Source organism: Bubalus kerabau, chromosome 8, assembly GCF_029407905.1.
Source record: "Bubalus kerabau isolate K-KA32 ecotype Philippines breed swamp buffalo chromosome 8, PCC_UOA_SB_1v2, whole genome shotgun sequence".
Lineage (NCBI taxonomy): Eukaryota > Metazoa > Chordata > Mammalia > Artiodactyla > Bovidae > Bubalus > Bubalus kerabau.
Genome location: NC_073631.1, coordinates 61,142,835 through 61,154,404, shown reverse-complemented (window position 1 = coordinate 61,154,404; position 11,570 = coordinate 61,142,835). Strand labels below are relative to the sequence as shown.

At 39.3% G+C, this 11,570-nt stretch overlaps 1 long non-coding RNA gene across 1 annotated transcript; it reads right to left on the bottom strand.

The window, feature by feature from the left end:
• Window positions 1-246: 246 nt before the first annotated feature.
• On the bottom strand, window positions 247-10,359 carry LOC129659202 (uncharacterized). The gene is made up of 2 exons (XR_008717888.1): window positions 9,473-10,359; window positions 247-4,951 (listed from the first exon to the last, which is right to left on the bottom strand). It is a non-coding gene; the product is annotated as an uncharacterized LOC129659202 (long non-coding RNA).
• Between the last annotated feature and the right edge of the window lie 1,211 nt (window positions 10,360-11,570).

Sequence of the window (11,570 nt, the reverse complement as noted above, 5' to 3'; positions counted from 1 at the left end):
GAATAGATTGGGCTTCCCAGGCAGTGCTACTGGTACAGTACCCACCTGCCAATGCAGGAGATGTGAGAGATGCAGGTCCAAGCCCTGGGTCAGAAGATCCCCTGGAGGAGGGCATGGAAAGCCACTCCAGTATTCTTGCCTGGAGAATCCAATGGACAGAGGGACCTGGCGGGCTACAGTCCACAGGTTCACAAAGAATTAGACACGACTGAAGTGACTTAGCATGCACACATGCATGAATAGATAGCTGGGGTCCAGATTATATAGGTCACATCTCTGCAACACATTTTCTTGTAGGAAATCAAGATAGGCCACTCAGATTTTATTCTATGTTGAGAGAGAATAAATCGAGTTCTGTGTTTCCCTGAGAACATTCTATGGAATACCCTAGATAAGAAACGAATTAAAAAAAAAAAAATCCAGTATATTTTAAGGTCCAGCCTGCTGTGTCTTCCTGGGGCAGACTTGGTATGTCTCTTAGATGGTTCTTCTTAAAAGAAAACCTAGGTCAAGGATGTAGCTGCTGATTGTTTTTTAGACAAGTGAGCCCAAGGAACTGGAGTGAAGCACTGGGAAAGGTAAGAAGAAATTTTAAGCCTAAGAAGCTATGTTGAATTGATAGTCAAAAAACAGTGAAAAACCCCGCTGGGGTATGACCGACGGAGCATGTTATTTCTTTAATGCTCAGCATTATTCTTGGTTAATTATTTGACTTAAAATAACATCATTTTTGGAGTCACTTCACATTTTCAGCTTAGAGACAATTAAAACTGCGCAGTCATTGTCCATGGTCATGTGGCTGCCACAGATGTGAAGCTGGAGGTGCTGAGAGAATATCCCAGGCAACTACCAGTAACCGAGTCACTATGCAAAAGTCATTCTTTGACTTGGAGCATCTCATTCCTGTTTAAACTTAAAGGCCTTGGAACAACTCTTAGATTGCTTTTATTCATTTAGAACTTACATGTTTATATTCTTGCCTGGAGAACCCCATGGACTGAGGAGCCTGGTGGGCTACAGTCCACTGAGTTGCAAGGAGTCAGACATGACCGAAGTGACTGAGCATGCAGCACATGTATATAAATTATTTTTTTTTAATATATGTATGTATTTTTGGCTGTGCTTGGGTCTTCATTGCTGTGCAGGCTTCTCTCCGGTGGCATTTCTAGGGCTTCTTGTTGCAGTGGCCCCTCTTGTTGTAGAGCATATGGCCTCTAGGGTGCATGGGCTTCAGTGGTTGTGGCTCCTGGGCTCTAGAACGCAGGCTCAGTTGTCGTGACGCACAGGCTTAGATGCTCCACGACAGGTGGTATCTTCTTGTACCAGGGATCAAACCCGTGTCTTCTGCATTGGCAGGTGGATTCTTTACCACTGAGCCACCTGGGGAGTCCCTACATGAGTTACTTTTCATGTGTAGTTCCTCTTCTATATTTGTACAGTATTTTAAAATACTTGAGTAAAGTACTTTTAACCTAACGAAGCTTTATGTTGTTAGAACTGGGACATTCACTGAGGGCTTTGTGGTCTTTTGGATCCTGACTGTCTATGAATTGTTGTCCCTCTTAATTTCATTATATATATGTGAAAATCTCATCAAATGCCATGAATATCTCCATATAAGATATTGATAAACACAGGGCATGAAACTTCTTTCGTATTTTTGCCCCGGGGGAGAAATCTAAATGACAGAAAATATTACATTGCACAGTCCTATGTACTATGATCGAACAAATAATGAAATTAAAACAGGCAGACATTAATATTTCATGGAGGAAATCAATGTATCTAAATATCAAAACAAAGGGAAACAAAATTTTAAAAAATCTTCTAATAAATAGTATAAGATGCAATAGGAGAGCAATTTATTTTTTATGAATAACCATTTTTATGAATAATGGTGGCTAACATTAAGACATAACCCAGTAGTTTAAAATCTAAGAATTTCATTAAACATTTCCTAATTGATAGTAAGATTTTTTCAAGAACGTTTATAGGAGTTTATTCTTCAGAGCCTAATATCTGCCAACCAGCTCACTACTCCTCTAAATTTGGTAAAACTCCCTGTGGAGTAGTGATATGCCACTTTTGACCTCCATTTCAATGGAAGGAAGGATTTCATTAATACCCTTTCTTAACTACTCTAATTAATATGTACAAGTCAAAGGAGTTGATTTACACTACCTGGATTTCATAAAGAAGAGGAACTAAGAAATCATGAAATAAAAGCTTTATCTAAATACACAGGACGACACTCAACAATGCATACTAAAAGTGAATTTCTCATCAGGGAGCATCCAGCCAGAACTCTAGTGCCAAGCAATTCCACTGGCAGAATGTGAAGTTGTGTTTTCTATCATCAGGAGGCTCTGCTGAAAAGGGAGCCCAACAAAATGAGAAGAGGTTGAATGAAGGCCAGGTGAAGAGAAATGCAACTTCTCTTTCATAGGGACTGTCTTCAAATACTCCAACACCATTTAAAGGTATTTCAGTTACTCTGGTTTTATTTGAGAGGCTTCTGTTTGCCTCACAAATAAGTAGGAGAAAGATTGGTTACCCTTATTTCTTTTATACCAATTTCTTATGAATGGTATTTAAAATACAATCCTTTTCTTTCCCCCCTGAAAGTCAGTCTGTGACAAAATCAATCAAATAGACTTAAAAATACTAAAAATTTCCAAATCTCACCTTCATTTTGTATTTAGAATTATAGCAACATCTGCCAAAGAAAATCCTGAATATAAAGAAGATAAAGAAATATGGGCTGTGATTACTCAGTGGGAGTAGAATCGTACAGACTTTATTTTAGGGACAGTCCCTACAGTATTTAGTGAAGAAGCTACTATATATAATTTCCCTTCATCTATCTGCTGAGAACTAAGTTTGTAACAATTCCAAATTCTTCTTCTCTTAGTTCTGTCAACTTCATCTGGTAATCTGTGAAGGAGTCTTAAATTAGTTTTCTGTCTAAGATGATACTCTCCCATGAAATTTTCAGAAAAAATCACATTAAAAACTCATTTGACTTAATTCAAAAAGGTGTGATGCTAGTTGCTGGGGATGATTCATATGTGATGAAAACACGATTCCTCTTCTCATGAACTATACAGCTACACCTAGTAGTTGGAAGGGGATTGTGAGGAAGGGGAGTTGAATCAGAGAATCTTCATGAAGGGAAGGACATTTGAGTGGGTCAGAAAAGGTTTGGAGGGAGAAAGCCTGACTCTAATGAAAGGATCTCAGCAGAGGCAGAGAGATTGAAAAGTGTTGACTCAGTTCGGTTCAGTCGCTCAGTCGTGTCGGACTCTTTGTGACCCATGAATAGCAGCACCCCGGGCTTCCCTGACCATCACCAACTCCCGGAGTTCACTATAACTCATGCCATCAAGATGGTGATGCCATCCAGCCATCTATCCTCTGTCGTCCTCTTCTCCACCTGCCCCCAATCCCTCCCAGCATCAGAGTCTTTTCAGTGAGTCAACTCTTCGCATGAGGTGGCCAAAGTATTGGAGTTTCAGCTTCAGCATCATTCCTTCCAATGAACACCGAGGACCGATCTCCTTAAGATTGGACTGGTTGGATCTCCTTGCAGTCCAAGGGACTCTCAAGAGTCTTCTCCAACACCACAGTTCAAAAGCATCAATTCTTCGGGGCTCAGCTCTCTTTACAGTCCAACTCTTACATCCATACATGACCAATGGAAAACCATAGCCTTGACTAGATGGACCTTTATTGGCAAAGTAATGTCTCTGCTTTTGAATATGCTATCTAGGTTGGTCATAACTTTCCTTCCAAAGAGTAAGTGTCTTTTAATTTCATGGCTGCAATCACCATCTGCAGTGATTTTGGAGCCCAAAAACATGAAGTCTGACACTGTTTCCACTGTTTCCCCATCTATTTCCCATGAAGTGATGGCACCAGATGCCATGATCTTATTTTTCTGAATGTTGAGCTTTAAGCCAACCTTTTCACTCTCCTCTTTCACTTTCATCAAAAGGCTTTTTAGCCCCTCTTCACTTTCTGCCATAAGGGTGGTGTCATCTGCATATCTGAGGTTATTGATATTTCTCTCAGCAATCTCGATTCCAGCTTGTGCTTCTTCCAGCCTAGTGTTTCTCATGATGTACTCTGCAGATAAGTTAAATAAGCAGGGTGACAATATACAGCCTTGACGTACCCTTTTCCTATTTGGAACCAGTCTGTTGTTCCTATTTGGAACCAGTCTGTCCAGTTCTAATTGTTGCTTCCTGACCTGCATACAGATTTCTCAAGAGGCAGGTCAGCTAGTCTGGTATTCCCATCTCTTTCAGAATTTTCCACAGTTTATTGTGATCCACGCAGTCAAAGGCTTTGGCATAGTCAATAAAGCAGAAATAGATGTTTTTCTAGAACTCTCTTACTTTTTCCATGATCCAGCGAATGTTGGCAATTTGATCTCTGGTTCCTCTGCCTTTTCTAAAACCAGCTTGAACATCTGGAAGTTCATGGTTCATGTATTGCTGAAGCTTGGCTTGGAGAATTTTGAGCATTACTTTACTAGCGTGTGAGATGAGTACAATTGTGCGGTAGTTTGAGCATTCTTTGGCATTGCCTTTCTTTGGGATTGGAATGAAAACTGACCTTTTCCAGTCCTGTGGCCACTGCTGAGTTGTCCAAATTTGCTGGCATATTGAGTGCAGCACTTTCACAGCATCATCTTTCAGGATTTGAAATAGCTCAACTGGAATTCCCTCACCTCCACTAGCTTTGTTCGTAGTGATGCTTTCTAAGGCCCACTTGACTTCACATTCCAGGATGTCTGGTTCTAGGTGAGTGATCACACCATCGTGATTATCTTGGTCATGAAGATCTTTTTTGTACAGTTCTTCTGTGTATTCTTGCCACCTCTTCTTAATATCTTCTGCTTCTGTCCAAGATGGTAGGTGTTGCAAGAGGGCATCAGAGGGCAGACACACTGAAACCATAATGATAGAAAACTAGTCAATCTGATCACACAGACCACAGCCTTGTCTAACTCAATGAAACTAAGCCATGCCGTATGGGGCCACCCAAGACGGGCAGGTCATGGTGGAGAGGTCTGACAGAATGTGGTCCACTGGAGAAGGGAATGGCAAACCGCTTCAGTATTCTTGTCTTGAGAACCCCATGAACAGTATGAAAAGGCAAAATGATAGGATACTGAAAGAGGAACTCCCCAGGTCTATAGGTGCCGAATATGCTACTGGAGATCAGTGGAGAAATAACTCCAGAAAGAATGAAGGGATGGAGCCAAAGCAAAAACAATATCCAGTTGTGGATGTGCCTGGTGATAGAAGCAAGATCCGATGCTGTAAAGGGCAATATTGCATAGGAACCTGGAATGTCAGGTCGATGAATCAAGGCAAATTGGAAGTGGTCAAACAGGAGATGGCAAGAGTGAATTCTGACATTCTAGGAATCAGTGAACTAAAATGGACTGGAATGGGTGAATTTAACTCAGATGACCATTATATCTACTACTGTGGGCAGGAATCCCTTAGAAGAAATGGAGTAGCCATCACGGTCAACAAAAGAGTCTGAAATGCAGTACTTGGATGCAATCTCAGAAACGACAGAATGATCTCTGTTCGTTTCCAAGGCAAACCATTCAATATCACTGTAATCCAAGCCTGTGCCCCAATCAGTAGTGCTGAAGAAGGTGAAGTTGAACAGTTCTATGAAGACCTACCAGACCTTTTAGAATTAACACCCAAAACAGATGTCCTTTTCATTATAGGATACTGTAATGCAAAAGTAGGAAGTCAAGAAACACCTGGGGTAACAGGGAAAATTGGCCTTGAAATATGGAATGAAGCAGGGGAAAGGCTAATAGAGTTTTGCCAAGACAATGCACTGGTCATAGCAAACACACTCTTCCAACAACACAAGAGAAGACTCTACACATGGACATCACCAGATGGTCAACATTGAAATCATATTGATTATATTCATTGCAGCCAAAGATGGAGAAGCTCTATACAGTCAGCAAAAACAAGATCAGGAGCTGACTGTGGCTCAGATCATGAACTCCTTATTGCCAAATTCAGACTTAAGTTAAAAGTAGGGAAAACCACTAGACCATTCAGGTATGACCTAAATCAAATCCCTTATGATTATACAGTAGGAGTGAGAAATAGATTTAAGGGACTAGATCTGATAGATAGAGTGCCTGATGCACCATGGACAGAGATTCAAAACATTGTACAGGAGACAGGGATCAAGACCATCCTTATGGAAAAGAAATGCAGAAAAGCAAAATGTCTGTCTGGGGAGGCCTTATAAGTAGCTGTGAAAAGAAGAGAAGTGAAAAGCAAAGGAGAAAAGGAAAGATATAAGCATCTGAATACAGAATTCCAAAGAATAGCAAGGAGATATAAGAATGCTTTCCTCAGTGATCAATGCAAAGAAATAGAGGAAAACAACAGGATGGGAAAGACTAGAGATCTCTTCAAGAAAATTAGAGATACCAAGGGAACATTTCATGCAAAGATGGGCTCGATAAAGGACAGAAATGGGATGGACCTAACAGAAGCAGAAGATATTAAGAAGAGTGGCAAGAATACACAGAACTGTATAAAAAAAAGTGTTGACTAGTTCACCCAATAGAGAAGAATCTATATGGTCTGAAGTATAGAATTTGAGAGGAAGATTTGGGGAATAAAACTGCAGAAACTGGCTGAGGTAAGAGCTCAGAGTGGAATGAATCAATGGTGTTGTGACTGCAATGATGTGTGTATGTGTCTAGTCACTCAGTTATGTCCGACTCTTTGTGACTCCATAGACTGCAGCCTGCCATGATAGTACATGCAAATTTCCTCAGAGAAATGGCATGAGCAAAGATATGTTTAGGCAGATTAGTCTGAAATGCACAGTAGGGTGGATTAAGGAAAAGAAAAGACTATAGCAGGGAGAATGATTAGATATAAATACAGTGTATGGGCTGACAACTTGATTCTAGAAATGGACTTGTGAACCTTGAGAGATTCTGTTTTTAATTCTAGAGGGTAAAAAGTTTTAAAGATGAAAAGTTCTTTACTTGCCATCCCCTCTCTCCTACAGATAATTAAAAGAAAAAATCTCATTTTTTTCCAATTGGCTATTTATATAAAAAATACAGCCCAAAATGTCTTCAAGTATTCAAAACATTAGTATCCGAGCTCTGATAAAATGTAGGCCTTTTACTGTTTTTATGGATTTTTTTTCTACTTCAATGCAGAAAGTGTGAAGTACTCTTATGATCACATCTTGTCTTTGTAAAGAAGGTCTCTTTTTTGTCTCTTCTAGGGCTGATCATAGTATCTGAGGTGTTTTTTACACAGTACCACTCAGTGAAAATCATATGTTATTGGGAGTCCAAGTGCAGCAATTCAAGTGACATTGATTGATTTGATACAGGTTACTATGAAGAAAATACTTCAGCCAACTCAATTGTTCTGCTAATATTAACTTAAATGCTGATACTTACAACATTCACAATTTAAGCCTAAGTGAAACATCCCCAAGTTTCATTATGTAACACAATCAAAGAAATATAAAAGATGACTGATGCCCTATGTTTCCATTTAAATATTTGTATATGGATAATCATTGAACTAAATCTATTCCTGCTATTACAATGTGACATAATCATAATTCCTTAGAAGTTCCTGTTAAAAGACTGGAAGTGAACTGTTAAGCTTTGGCTCAAGGCTACAATAACCCTTACTTCAACAAAAATTAATCATCAATGCAAGCTAATGGAAAATTAAATCTGATGCTCAATACATTACAATTCCTTCCTCATATATCCCATGACTATAGATTTTCTAAAATGAATGAATTTTATATGATGAAATATCATACTCTACAGAAAAACTCTTTTTCTTTTATAACTTTTTTATTTGGGAGTAGAAGTTATCTCATTTCTCCTCTACCTAATTGGTAAATGATTTTTTTTTTACTATGCTTGAAAATAATTCTTTAATAATTTCTTTTCATAGATATACATGAGAATTAACAATTGGAAATTGGAGAAATGGAGTCAAGTTGTATTTTGTAGCTTATATAATATTTCATTTACTTGTCATAACAAGTGTACTAGATTGTACAGTGTTCTTCTAAAATTCATTATCAACCTAGAACCTATAAATGACACCCTATTTGGAAACAGGGATATGCAGATGTAATCAAGTTAAGTTTAGACTGGGTTCAGGTGAGCCCTAAATCCAATATAACAAATGGCTTTATAAGAAAAGGGAAATTGTGGACTTCAATTGTGGCTCAGCTGGTAAAGAATCTGCCTACAATGTGGGAGACCTGGGTTCAACCCCTGGGTTGGGAAGATCCCCTGGAGAAGAGAAAGGCAACCCTCTCCAGTAATCTGGCCTGGAGAATTCCATGGATTGTACAGTCCGTGGGGTCCCCAAGGGTCGGACATGATTGAGCAACTTTCACTTCACTTTCACTGGTGGTCGAGTGGTTGGCGATCAGCCTGCCATTGCAGGGCACATGAGCTCGATCTCTGATCCAGGAAAATTCCACATGCTCTGAGGAAATTAAGACTACTTACACAACTACTGAGCCCATGAGCTACAACAAAAGAAGCCACCTTAATGAGAAGTCCGAGCACTGCAACTAGAGAGTAGCCCTCACTTGTCACAACTGTAGAAAGCCTTCATGCAGCAATGAAGACCCAGGACAGTGAAAAATTAATAAGTAGTTTAAAAAAGAAAAGGGAAATTTCCATACAGAGACACACAGGGATGATGCCATATGATGATGGAGGCAGAGACTATAGTGACGCATCTGCTTCCACATTAAGAAATGCCAAGCAGCAACCACCAGAAGCCAGGAAGGCAGCTAGGAGTAATTCTCCCCTAGGACCTTTAGAGAGGGCATGACCCTTCCAACGTCTAGATTTGGAACTTCTAGGCTTCAGAACTATGAGAAAATAAACTTGCATTGTTTAAACCTACCAGTTTGTGGTAATTTGTTATAGCAGACCTAAGAAACTAATATATCTGGAAAAAAAATTATCCAAATAGATTAGTAAAGCATCTATGGAGGAAATGAGTATTTCTGACTGCCTAATTTGTAAGATAATTTTATATAATTTATTGTGTCTTATTTTCATAATAATCTACAAGGCAGACTCTGGATAGGAAGGGAGTTTGGGGGAGAGGGGCTACATGTATGTGTTTGGCTGGGTCCCTTTGCTGTTCACCTGAAACTATCACAACATTGTTAACTGCCTATCAGTTCAATTCAGTTCAGTTCAGTAGCTCAGTCGTGTCCGACTCTTTGCGACCCCATGAATTGCAGCACACCAGGCCTCCCTGTCCATCACTGGCTATACCCTAATACAAAATAAAAAGTTAAAAACAAACAAACAAACAAACTAAAGAGGCTCGAAAAAGTTCAGAACATTTGCCATAGTTACTCATATCTTTTCACTCAAGCCTTGAGCTCTTTCCCTTACCTCAAGCAGCTTTGTGAAGTGGTACAAACTATCAGCAGGAGTTTCAGCTCCGTCTGGACACCTTTCTCTGCAGGAGTTAGTGTACAAAGGATTTGTGGATTTGTTAAGTAAGTTAGTTAAGTAAGTTAAGTAAGAAGTTAAGTAAGCTAACTTCTCATTCTTTTCCAATTCTGAGGTCCTAGAAGAGGTCCACCAGATCCCTCAAGGTTCTAGAATACCACTGGATTGTAGAGCGCTTGCTAAAACCCAGGCTCCCAACCAAAACGCTCAGGCTGCCTCCATCCCCACAGAACACAGGAAGTAGAGCAGCAGCGCAGCTGAGAACTAGTCACTCCTTTAATCCCTGACCACTTTGCTGCACGCTGTGAAGGCACAGCAGGTGTTCTGGGTTGCATTGCCAGTTGAGCTAATAACGTTTAAAAGTCATCAGTTTCTAAATGGAAATTCTTGTATAGCTAAATTCATCTTTATTATGTATGTTACCTATATCAAAATTCTTGTATCTGTGTAATATAAAAAGTACCACTGGACTATGAGTCAGAAGGCCTAGATTCTAAGTTTGGATTTGCCATAAATGAGCAAATGGTGCAATCTCTTTACTTCCGTAGCTATCTATAAAATGAGAGAGAGCATGACTTACTCAGCAAACATTTGTTGAGCTTTAATATGGATCAGGTGCTGAGAATAGTCCCCTTAACGGGTAGAATAGAAAAGACAGATACGTTGATTGGCGTTAAGTGCTATCTGTATTTTTGTTAAATTTTTGTATCATTTCCTCTCCTGACATTCTGTAATGTTTTGTATATATGAGAAAAACATTTCCTAAACTATAATGTCCTACTGTTGTTTTATTTAACCAGACCATTTCAAACAGATCTTTCTCTCCATTTACTTTTCATTCCCATAGATATTTGAATAAGAAGGATAGAGCAGACCATAACTCACAGGCAAACACAAAGAAAACTGTTCAACATGGTGGAGTTTTCATTTTAAAACCATCATTTGAGTAAGTACCAAGTGTATTTAACTTTGTAGAATAACCCAAGTAAGAGTGGTAGCAAATGACACACTTCCCAGATCAAAACAAAAGCAAAAAAGAATTTTTAATCACATCTATGCTGCTGCTGTTCAGTCAGTAAGGCATGTCTGACTCTTTGCGACCCCATGGACTGTAGCCTGCCAGGCTCCTCTCTTCATGGGATTCTCCAGGCAAAAATACTGGAGTGCGTTGCCATTTCCAACTCCAGGGGATCTTTCCAACCTAGGGATCAGACCTGAGTCTCCTGCTTGGCAAGTGGATTCTTTACCACTGAGCCACCTGAGAAGCCCAGTCACATCTATAGGCTCAAGCTAATTTACAAAATGAAAGGAGCACTTGTAAAAAGTTAAGTTGACATTTCAAGTCAAGTTGGGCCAAACTGGAGGACTATGATAATGTTTAGAGGACATCTTTCCTAACAGTTCTAAGATTCCTGGCATATGAAGAGATTGAATTTCTGGGTGCCTTCATGGAGCTAAGAGTAGTATCAGAACAAGAAGGAATGTGAAGCAAAAGTCATCTAGTTTAATTCCTCAGATAAAACGTCTGAAGTCTGGAGTGGTTTAGAGACTTGCTGTGTGTTTACCTCCTAAAAATCCCAGAATAGTCATGAAGAAGACTACACATGCCCATCTGTGATAAGGTTGAATATAATAATCTATTTTCTGTCCATTAGTCTTGTAAGAGGATAAACATTTTTTTTTTCTTTTTTTGGCTACTTTTTACATATGTCTGTACTTATCTATTGAGTATTATACATTTTGGTATAAAATTCAGAGAACTCTTTTAAAACTCTTCCCAGTATAACAGTACTGTTTTTTGATCCTTCAGTCCTACTATTAGGTTGAATTGGATTGAATTAGGTTGTGTTAAGATTGAGTTAGGTTGAATTAGATTAATGTAAGAGATTCTCCCTCCCTCTTTCCTACTCCCTTACTCTCACTCTCTCTCCCTCTCTCTCCTTCCTTCCTTTCCTCTCTCCTTCTGTCTCCTTTCTTTCTGTACAAATGCGATTGTATATATTTCAGAGCTACTTGTTGGCTTCTTTCTTACTTTATA